General features: G+C 39.0%; 1 long non-coding RNA gene across 1 annotated transcript; it reads left to right on the top strand.

The window, feature by feature from the left end:
- Window positions 1–793: 793 nt before the first annotated feature.
- LOC118235236 lies at window positions 794–6,460 on the top strand. The gene is made up of 4 exons (XR_004766816.1): window positions 794–923; window positions 5,550–5,674; window positions 5,806–5,909; window positions 6,323–6,460. It is a non-coding gene; the product is annotated as an uncharacterized LOC118235236 (long non-coding RNA).
- Window positions 6,461–11,704: the final 5,244 nt, after the last annotated feature.

Raw genomic sequence — 11,704 nt, 5'->3', positions numbered from 1 at the left:
TATCTATCAACCATTGTCTCTCCAAGGTTATTGTCACTAAGTATTTATAGCACTAAAGCTCTTGTACCCAGATGGGCTCCCTTGTCCTTGTAGAGTTGGGTTGTAACTGAATCCTGTTACAACCTTATCTCCTAGTCCTGAATTTTGTATAATCTACCAGGGTGCTACATACCATAAGCAATTCATTTTATTACTGCTTTTTTGGTTTCAGTTCATTTGTCTGCTACATTGCTGGCTAAAAGGTTGTTATTAATAACTGACAAAGACAAGATTATTTTAAATGCTAGCTAGCTACAAGCACATAATTGGCTATGGCAATACTGTTATCAATGTTAGTAAGCAGAGTTATGAATTCTGAATGCATATTCAGATGTCTATCACTCGATCTGTGACCATTTGGTAATATTAGCTGATGTAGCTACTGTATGTCGTGCTACGGAGGAAGCTAAACGTAAAAAATGGTAAAGCTATAAATAGTGTTTCTGAAGCCATCAAACAACAATCTGCAGGAATTGTTTTATCTCTGACAGAGATTCTGAGCTCATGCTTGCAGTGAGAACTGATGGTGATGTCATCAGTCTAATTTTTAACAAAAGTTTACTCAAAAACTATAAAAGGCGTGATTAGTGGTTAAATCATAGTTAGTACAAGTCAAGCTCAAGTCTTTACAATTTTTTTGTGTGTATCTGAAAAATATGGGAGGAGATGTGCGCTTTTTATGTATTACTATATTCAGCATATTGTCCTCGGTAAAGCTTTATTAATTCTTTTTTAGATATCTTACTGCTCAACCCTTCAACATGAGTAGCCCTCCATGCATCACAATGGGGGCCACTCAAAGCATGGGCAATGGATGATGAGGACAGTTTGGTAGGCAGCTGCTGAATGAAGAGCCGGTTGCTTTATTGGAAGACCTCGCACAGGTGACATGCTTTAAGCACTGCTGGTAATTACTCATTTGACTGGTGTCTAGGGATTCAGAAAAGAAGGCCGAACAAAAACATGCAAATCACATAACAACTGAACAAGGTACAAGAAACTGTAGACAAAAGGTGTGCTGGGAATTTCACACATTACAAACTCAATATATACTAGAAGAATCAAAGCATTAAAAAAAGTATAACAATTAAGATCCATGACATCATTACAGAAAATCAGCATGGGCGTATTCAAAAACCATAAATGTACTGTACATCCAGTGGTGGCCACTGTCCATCATATCCAACAACATCCAACAGTGGTCCCCAGTTCATAACCTCAATTGAAATGGAAAGTGACTTGCATTTCAGTTCTCTCTGGCAGCTTGAACATCACAGTGCATCCACCAGGGAAAGTGAAATGGAGTTTCTAGTGTGGAATGGGTAATCTATATTTGAACCTGACACTGTGAATTAATCTGGAAGTGAACATGCTACTGCACCAAGGGCATATTTCCTCTCACTGATGTTTTTCAGCAGTTCTGTCATTAATCTTAAAAAATAAATAAAGAAATACATTTACCTGCACATTGGCCTCTCTGGAGGTGATGAGTACTGATTCTCAGTGGAATTGGTTTCGTACAATAGTTAGATTTTACAGATTAACTGTTTATATTACAAAGTTTTGTTTGGAAAGCTTTGCCGGATAGCTTGTACTTCACCCCGTGTCATTGTCAATGCTGTCACCATCCCCCAGTAGGATTACAGTAATTTTTATAATATGCAGTAGCTCATACAAAAGGCAGCTTAAAATAGATAGATCAAAAGACAGCAACAAAACAAATTTACTGTGGCTCATTGCCTTTTGGTTATTGTAACATTAATTGTCACTGAAATTGAAATGCTGGTGTAAATAATAGCAACAACTGATGAAATCAATTAAGATAACTAGCAAGCAGGCTGTAAAACCCCAAAATGTCCTAAATGTTGAGGCCTTTAATCACACACGCACTTTATTTAAGTATTGTGTATTTCAAAGTTGATGTCAATTAGTTGCTTTTTTCTGTCATTTACTGCATGTCTGGTTCAAGTCTCAATGGCTCTCAAGTGCAATAAAACTGTACTTGAAGTAAATTAGAATTAAACTGCTAAACTGACATTTAAATGATTAGTGTGCTTCAAAAACACTGAACCAAAATACATGATTACATTTCTAAATAATTATGCACTGTAAATATCTTCTTTATGAACAGATGCTGTACAACACAAAAGTGACAGGAATTACAATACTGTTTCTTTTCCTCTTCTTAATAGAAAACCCATTAGAGCGTCAAACACACACATTCATATATGGATGGCAGTGTAGCATAATGGTTAGGAAATTCGGCTTGCAACTCTGGTGAGGTTGTAGATTAAACTCCCAGGTGAGGTGCTGCCATTTTATTCTTTAAGCAAGGTACTTAACTTATATTGCCTCGGTAAAATATCAAGCTTGTGTAAATACACAACTGCGTAAATTGTTCTGGGAAATTCTATCAGCTGAATGCCTGTAATGCAAAGTGCAACATCATAAGAGTTATAACCTGAATGTATGTATCCACCATATACCTTCAGAATGCATATGCAGCACAACATCTATGTAGCACAATGATACGGGTCATTTACTGTGTAACATTGAGACAGTTACACAGTAAAACGTTCAATGTTAAATAAAATCTTACATAGCACATATGGTTCCGACTGGATGTATATGTACTCTGATAGAGTTGAATCAACACTGGACATTTTACTGTTGTAGTACCTGCTAGCTGAACAGCAAATAGACTCAATGGCACTTAGGATGAAGCATGATTAATAATACACCGTCATTTTAATATAAGAAAGCTTAGAATTTGTCTCTTTTTTCTGCATACACGTACACAGCTGCTCACAGTGTTTCCAGAGTGCCAAATTAGCATGTAGTTAATTAATGACAAATAAACAGTGCTAAATAATTATGCTAAAATGGTTTCTCTCAGCACAGACCCACTCAACACATTGGCACTGTTTTTTCAAGTCCTGGGGTCATTTACATGCTGACTGACTGCAATAGCAGCAATGATAGAAAAAAAACTCTTAACTGGTTGGGCATTGAATTAAATATTTAAGATTTTTATATAAACAAACAAACAATAAATAAATAAAAGAACAGGCTGACTAGGCTGTACCTTGGGCTCATACCTCACCATACTAACACTGACACAATGAAGTCCTAATTCTTCAATTTGTGCGTGATTACTTGAATTTCACAGTGATTTATGCTCAGAGCAATATCAGGAGTTCCAGTCACAATCATGTACTATTTATGGAAGGAGAACACTGAAATAAATGGCTGCTGGATCCAAGCAGGGGCATTGTCTCCTCCCATCACCACTAATCCCATGTGTCACAGAAGATGAGTGAAAACACTGACTGTTTAATATTTACATTTTCTTTTAAAGAGGGTCTGCACTTTGTATAGCATCATACATGGTATCACATCACATTTATAAAAACCATGATCTCCATGGGTATTTTTTTTCCCACATATAAGTAGTATATTTCTACCCAAGTACACCTGATTGTGATCTGATCTGATTCTCCAGATGGGCTTGCTGCAATGGCTTCAATGGGTGTATGGATGCATGATTGATAAACAGTTTGAAACTGTCCATATGTTACGCACTGCACATCATAAAATCATATAGCTAATTCAATCAGCCATTTATACATTCACTAGTGAATGGCATCCACATGACCAGCAGTAACTGATAAATTTCTCATTGCAAATGTGTAATTGTTAAAAGCAGGGGGATGTCCAATGTGAAATGACATACTATATAATTTATGTCTGATTTTCCAAAGACAGTACACTGTACAAATATGTTAATCTAACTAATAAAACTTGAGGTAACATGTTCCATTCTTTTTTTTTCTTTTTTGGGTGAACTTATGGGTATTTTGATTACAACAAACTCAGAAATATAACTTGACAGAATGACTTAAAAGTGAGTACTGCTTATTATAAGGTTAGGTTGAACCAACTTCACTGTAGGAAAATTGGCTCATTTATAAATATTTAAATAAGCTTGATTAAATTGAGCATAGCTTAAGGGGACACCAGATAATAAAGTTGTATGAACTGCATCAAATTAAAATGTTTAGGTTTGAGCAACTCTTCTTTCTTCTGTTAGTAAAAGTCAAATGTATGCAGAGAAATTCATCAGACCAGAACCAGCTTGATGCAAGCAGTGGAGAACGCCCAAAGGCCAGGTTTCAGGTAGACAGGTTTCTCAGCAATGTCACAGTTGAGGAGTGCACACAACTCTTCGGCCAAATATTCAATATCGCAAAAGCAGCATCAGTTTGTGATTACTGAAGCTGAAATTGATGATACAGGATTCTTGTTTTACATCAGATACATTAATTACATAAACATTGAGCTAGCTAAGCAGTTTGGTGTAAATCATAGACTGTAGAAAAATATGGACAAAGGGATTTTGACATCACCCTTTGACTCTCCATGGGCTTGGTGGAAAGGGTCTTGAAGCCCGGGAAGTGTAGTTCGTGGCCACGCAATGTTGTGCAAATTGGAGCCAGAGACTGTGCAGTTGGGATATGAAGTCCAGTTGTCCACTAAGCGTGTGAGATACAGTGACCCGGTCATGATGCAAACTGTCCCAGATTTGTCCACATAATATTACCGGCTTGTCCAAATAGCAAAATAACTTAACAATTTGGCATATGGGAAGACACTAAATGAAGAAAAAACACCTATTGTGACTACTTTTTCTTGTGGAAAAAAATAATTGACTTCATATTTTCACTGTATTGTTGCCATTGACTTACATTAAAATGGGTGGCTGAAACCTATACTGGAGCCAGCCGCAGTGGCGCTAGTGAGCAACGTCTCTCAACAAGACAAGGAAGTGAGCTTCAAAAACGCAGGCCAGTTTTGGCCGCTTGGTGTAAATATGTGCAGTATTTATTCAATTTAGCAAGTGTCCATAATGTATGATGCTATGCTGACTCCCATCTCAGCTGAATGCTACAACGATATAGCTGCAGTTTTGAAGCAAATGGGAGTAGATGGCTAGCTAGCTATCCATGACAGAAAACATACTATAAGACTATTTTGACCAAAGATAAAATATCATTTTAATACTAGGTTATGTGAATGGCAGTGAACCTAACATAATACCGGGTTGCTCTTAGATATTAATGTGGGATTCCAAGCTAGCTAGAAAGCGAATTGTCAAATTAGCTAACAATGTAGAAATTGAGACTTACAATTTTTACAAGCTAGCCACAAGATCTAAAAAATACTTCTTGGTGGTTCTATGTTCATGTTGTCAAGAGACAGGTTGACCTTGATCGCCAAGCCGCTGTTATTTTTGAGGAATGGCATCTCTGCAAAGGGGTTAAAGGATTGTGGACATAAATCTTGATACACGACTTAACTGCTACACCTGAGGTGCATTCCAATTGCTTATTGTTCCTTCTCTTGCCTTCCTTCCTAGTATGGAAGAGCAAATGGGTAAAACAAATATGTGAAATTGACATCTATAATCACGGGTTGAAAACAGTTTTATTTTTAACTCTCTCCCCCATTAGGTTGTGCATGGTACTGTAGCATTTTTGATGAAGCTGGGCCGCTGCAGATCCTCCAGTCGCCACTGTCCCAGTGTTCTTTGCTGCAGTATCGTGCCCTCCTGCTCTGCTCGCTTTGTGAACATCAGGTAAAGCATGGTTCGTTCCCAAGCAGAACAACTCCTCTTTTAATCAAGCAGTCACAGCAACGCATATATTTTTGTTTTCTTCTTTTAAGAAAAACACAAGTCTCTTCTCCCACTCTCCTTTTTTTTTACAGTCTCTCCTCCTGCGACTCCAGAATGACATGAAAGCAAGGACAACCCTGCCTCCTTACTCCAGAATGGCAGTTTACGTAAGACCCATTACAACTCTAGCTGTCAGGTAACTCGCTAGCTATTAGCTAGCCCGGCCTTCTGTTTGTTTTAGTGATTGAATTCTAGCTCTAAATATGACAAAATGGGTAAGGTAGCTGCAAGTTAGAAGAAGACACGGGTGAATAAGATGTCTTATTTATCTGCCTCACACCAAGGATTGCTGCAGTATCATTATGTTAGCAACCTGTGCTATTCTGAATCACTGACTTGAACTAGCCATCTGTCTTGTAATTAAAATTTAATGACTGTCACCCAAATATGATTCTACTTCAGTGCCAAGGGTATGTATCTTTTATTGTTTGATCGAGAGTACCACGTGTTAACTAACATTAATGCCACAGGTAGAGAAGTAGCTAACTAGTGTCAACTGTACTTGTGAAGCTAGCATGCAATTTTAGTTTTTTTTTTTTTTTGCATAAGGAAATGTTTGACCCTTTCAACCAGCACTAGACACAGAGCACCCAGAAAACTGCAACCACCGACTTCTGACATGTTCAAGTGACTTCAGAGAAAACAATCCTGTATTACATGTGGACTTGGCAACTCTTTGGGATAGTCCAAACAAGAACTGTTGATTGTCGAGTGCATCGATGTAGGAAACGTCGGTGATTGACACATGGTGAAACTGCACTTGAATTAATAAAAGTGGTGTTGAAAGCTGTATCAAATTTACATACATGGTAGTGAAAACAGCAGTTAACTGATAAAAGTGGTGGCGATTGGAATTGCAGTGCATTAATTAAACTGCTAGTGAATAAATGAGTGTCAAGGCAATCAGATAAAATGATTTGTAAATAATTTATTTCATTTAATATCTGAGGGATTATTTATTTTGATAGCATTAACCCCTACATATTTAATTGTATTTTATTTGATACATGTTTAATTTGATTACATTTTAATTGATTCACTATTTAATTTAATAGCAGTGTGTGAGTTTTTAACGTTAAATATGTTGAAAGTAGGGCTGGGCAATATACTCAGTTATTTTTCAGCGCATTAATGATCATTGCCATGTGGTGTATTGTCTTTCTTTCTATCTCCTTCTCTTTATTTATACCAGATGAGGTAGTCAACATCCAAACTACAATGTGAAATGCTTTCAGAAAATATCACCACTGATCTCTATTGTATGTTTATTTAGTTTTAATATTGATCAGTTTGCAAAGGGAAAAAACAAAACACACAGCACTAATATTCTTAAATATAACATACATAATACTGAAATTCCAGTTAGGAAACATGTTTACTAAAACATCAAGCATAATTGAATAAAAAAAGATGGAAAGAACTCTGTGGCCTGGGCAGCCCCCTCCTACCCACTACTCCACAAAACATTTTCATAGGGGGCAGCGCAATGGTGCCGTGCTTAGCACTGTCACCTCACAAGGCGGTTCTTGGCTCAAATTATTTCTGTGTGAAGTTTACATGTTCTTCCTGTGTCCTTGTGGGTTTCCTCCGGGTATTCCAGTTTCCTCCCACAGTCCAAAGACATGCAGGTTAGGCTAACTGAAGACTCTAAATTGGCTTTAGATACTGTATGTCTGCAATATCTAAGAGATAGGTCCAGCTTTGATTAACCTTTAAAGAGAACTGCTACTTGATAAGTCCATGCTTATTTTATGGTGCGATGGAATTTAATATCCACCCTGTAATCTGCCATTCTCACCCATGTTCCCAATCTTGCTGTCATTTGAAATAATTCATTTCTAAAACAGGCAAGCAACTTTGGCATGTTGAGGGATTCTTATTGATTATTTATTTTATGTTTTCTGTATGCAAGTTGCATTCAAAATGTATAAACAACCAACAAACAATGAGCAGCATCTTGCACTGAAAATTTAAGTATGAAAGTAATGAATCCAACTACAGTTACATGGTTTTAGTATAGGATTCGACAGAGACCGCACTCCTCTCGGTCAATGAGTCGCTTCACGCCGCACAAGCAGCCTCCCATTCATCTGTCCTGATCCTCCTAGACCTTTCTGCTGCCTTTGACACCGTCAACCATCCCATCCTCCTGTCCTCCCTGGCAGCTATGGGGATCTGTGGCACAGCACTTGACTGGATTGAGTCCTACCTCTCCGGTCGCTCCTTCCAAGTCGCCTGGGCTGGTGCAGTATCAGCACCTCGCCCCCTTGCCACAGGAGTTCCCCAGGGCTCTGTCCTTGGTCCCCTCCTATTCTCCCTGTACACCCAATCTCTTGGTCCTGTAATCTCTGCCCATGGGTTGTCCTATCATTGTTATGCCGATGACACCCAACTCTTTCTCTCCTTCCCGCCCTCTGACACTCGGGTCTCTGCTCGCATCTCTGCTTGCCTGAGGGACATCCAGAGCTGGATGGATAACCACCATCTTAAGCTGAACCCAGGCAAGACGGAGATGATCTTCATCCCTGCTCCATCCTCTAACCTTCTCGACTTTTCTATTTCCCTGGGGGACACTGTGGTGTCATCATCACCCACCGCAAAAAACCTTGGAGTGGTGATGGACAACAGACTGTCCCTCTCCCAGAACATCACGGCGGTGAGTCGAACGTGCAGGTTCTTCCTGTACAACATCCGGAGAATCCGCCCCTTCCTCACCACCTACGCAACCCAGCTCCTGGTTCAAGCGATGGTCCTGTCCCGCTTGGACTACTGCAACTCGCTACTGGCTGGTCTGCCAGCATCCGCCATCAGACCCCTGCAGCTCATCCAGAATGCTGCAGCGCGTCTGGTCTACAACCTCCCCAGACATTCCCATGTCACCCCCCTGCTCACTGACCTCCACTGGCTGCCTGTTATGGCTCGCATCAAATTTAAGTCCTTAGTGCTTGCATACCAGGCAGCTAAGGGGTCAGCACCAGGGTACATTCAGAGGATCATCAGACCCTACACACCAGCCAGACCTCTCCGTTCGGCCACCTCTGGACGCTTGGCACCTCCCCCTCTTCGCGTCTGCACTTCCCGCTCCCGTCTGCTGTCTGTCCTGGCCCCTCGCTGGTGGAATGACCTCCCCGTGACGGTCAGAACAGCAGAGAATCTCACCACTTTCAAACGCAGACTGAAGACTCATCTCTTCAGGCTGCACCTCTCCCCACCCCTCTCTAGCCTATAGTTCAGCTCACTGTATCTAGCTAGGATAATTTGATTATGTTAGTGTATCTGGCAGGATTGTTTTTGTATGATTAGGTGTGATTCCAGTGCTAGTTTGTACTTGGTAGGATTCTTGCTTGCTGAACAAGCTTACTATACAGGGTTGGAGTCCTGATCGATGTGGTCACTTCTGGCACTACGATCCTTACTTCACTCTAGTGTTTCTTTTGCGCCTCTACATCATGAAACCTATGCACTTGTTGTACGTCGCTCTGGATAAGAGCGTCTGCTAAATGCCTATAATGTAATGTAATGTAATGTAATGGATTTGAATTTGACATGAAAAATGTTGCAGAATCTTGAGACTGAGCCTTCAAGCAGTGGTACATACTGCATAGATTTACTTAAAATAATGATTTGATGTAACTTTGCTGAGTATGATGTTGAACATTCTTGCCAAGATGCTAAACTTTAAATTTAAGCTCACCTGGGATGGGTGCCAGGACCAACTGTGGCGGACAGCCCTGTCGTGCGATGCATAATTGATGCTAGCGTCACCTATAAAATACACGGTATATGCTGAACCTATACAAATATTTTAAGGGGAAAGCACATTGCAGTTAGATTATAGACTCATTCTTGCCATGTTGAGGCACGGAAATCAGGTTAAAAAGTCGATTTGTGTCACCTATTTCATTGACCCTAAACTTTTATTGTGCCGTTGCATATTTATTTGTCCTGTCACTTCTGACTTTCAGAGATGGAGTTCCATTTTAGCCTTGAGAGTCCGCCCCTTTCAGGGTGAAACTGCTACTGTTTCAGGCAGTTTTATCAGGAAATTGCCCAGCAATTGAAACGGCTGAAATTCATTTGCCATAATAAATCAATGTGCAAGTCATTATCTTATGTCCCAGAGAAAGAGACAGTCCCAGTCTAATAAACGGAGACAGTGAATGGATGCTTGGGGGTAAACTCTGCCACATACATCAGCCTTCATGGCCCATTAAAGGAAGTTCATCTGCTGCGTTGCTACATCAGTGCTCTTATGGCAGGAAATGGCAACTGAAAGGCTCCCACAACCTTGAAGTCCTATTTATTCAATGTACATTTAAAGGAGTTACTGTATATTTCATGGCATACAATAGTAATATCCTTTGCTGATTTAATAATGGGTGTAAAACTAATCAACAACATGGACAACAATGATTTGATTGTACATTATATACGTAAATACATTATGCTTATATTTTTTTCAATATACAAACAAAAATACCATTTTTTTTTCAATATACAAACATACATGAAATAATTTCAGGCATTATCAAACCTATAAAGGAATAGGTTTGAAAAACCAACTGGGACCTTCCAACTCACTACTAGAACTCAGGTTCATCTGCTTTCCTTCCCAATTCACTTGGAAACTGAAAGGAGATGGAATTTATTTTCTGCCTTGGAGCTGTCAATGTCCTTGGCTTTCAAATCAATGTGCACTGTATAGTGTACCACTGCTTTTTTCTTCTCTCACAAATATGAAAAATGCCAACTGACCTTTTGACTTTGTTTATCAGGAATCGTGTTTCTTCAAATCTAACAGGAGTATTTAGACAGGTTACACACGTGGCACTAAATGTGAACACTTACACTGCAGCAAAAACATTTTTTTGTTGTTTTACATGAACATACTTTATGTAACAAAACTATTTTCAGTGAAACATTTAGGAAACCGAAATAAGGCAAAAGGTACATTCCTTAACCCCTTTGCGCAGATGCCAAATCTGGCCAATCCTCACCCATTTAGGTAGTGTTCTATTCAAGGCTTTATGACTCCAGATGTGAGCATCACAGACACTTGGAAAATGGCTTAAATGAAGCAAGACACTCATGCCATTTACAATACTTAGATTATATTTATAATTTAGATGGAAATAAAGTGCCACAAATGTACTTGGCGAAAATGCAAAAATAAGTTGTTCTCCTTCAGTTTGTTGTTTAAAATTAGATACTGAGAGATCTCACTGACACATGCAATAACCCAATATATATATATATATATATATATATATATATATATATATATGTATATATATATATATATATATATATATATATATATATATATATATATGTATAATAACCAAATACACACAATGTGCTGTATTTGAGACAACAGCCATATGCATTAAAACGCTTCTCTTTGTTTTTTTAAAAGCTAAAGTACTGAGCTAAAATACACTTTGTGAGGTAGCAAACCTTTTATGCTTTCTCACCTCACTTCCTCTCGCCACCCTGCTTTTGACCTCATCTCTGCATTTCTGATCCAGATAACTAAATAATCAATAAAATAACGTTAATGTTACTAGTTGGTTAGCTAGCCAGCTAGGATAAATTAAGGTTTCCAACTTGTTAGCTAATGTTAACTTGCTAGCTAGTGGTGTTAGCTGTCTATCGAGTGCGAGTAGATCACCCACATAGTATGGCACACTAGCGAGCAAATTAGCTAGGTTCTACAGCTTGCAGCACGTTAACATAACAGGAGAAATATGGTGCTTAACAGTTGTCAAAATTTACTGTAATGACCCCAGGAAACAGTCTCACAGACACACACGCAACAAAATACAGCGGCATGCCAGCAAAGACTAGTGCCAGCATCCCAACAAAGCAAAAGTATTCTGAGTGCACTGGGAGAGAGAGGCTTTCAGTTCCTACTGCCTGTGTATATTCAAC

Source organism: Anguilla anguilla, chromosome 9 (genome assembly GCF_013347855.1).
Source record: "Anguilla anguilla isolate fAngAng1 chromosome 9, fAngAng1.pri, whole genome shotgun sequence".
Classification (NCBI taxonomy): domain Eukaryota; kingdom Metazoa; phylum Chordata; class Actinopteri; order Anguilliformes; family Anguillidae; genus Anguilla; species Anguilla anguilla.
This window is presented reverse-complemented; position numbering and strand designations above follow the sequence as displayed.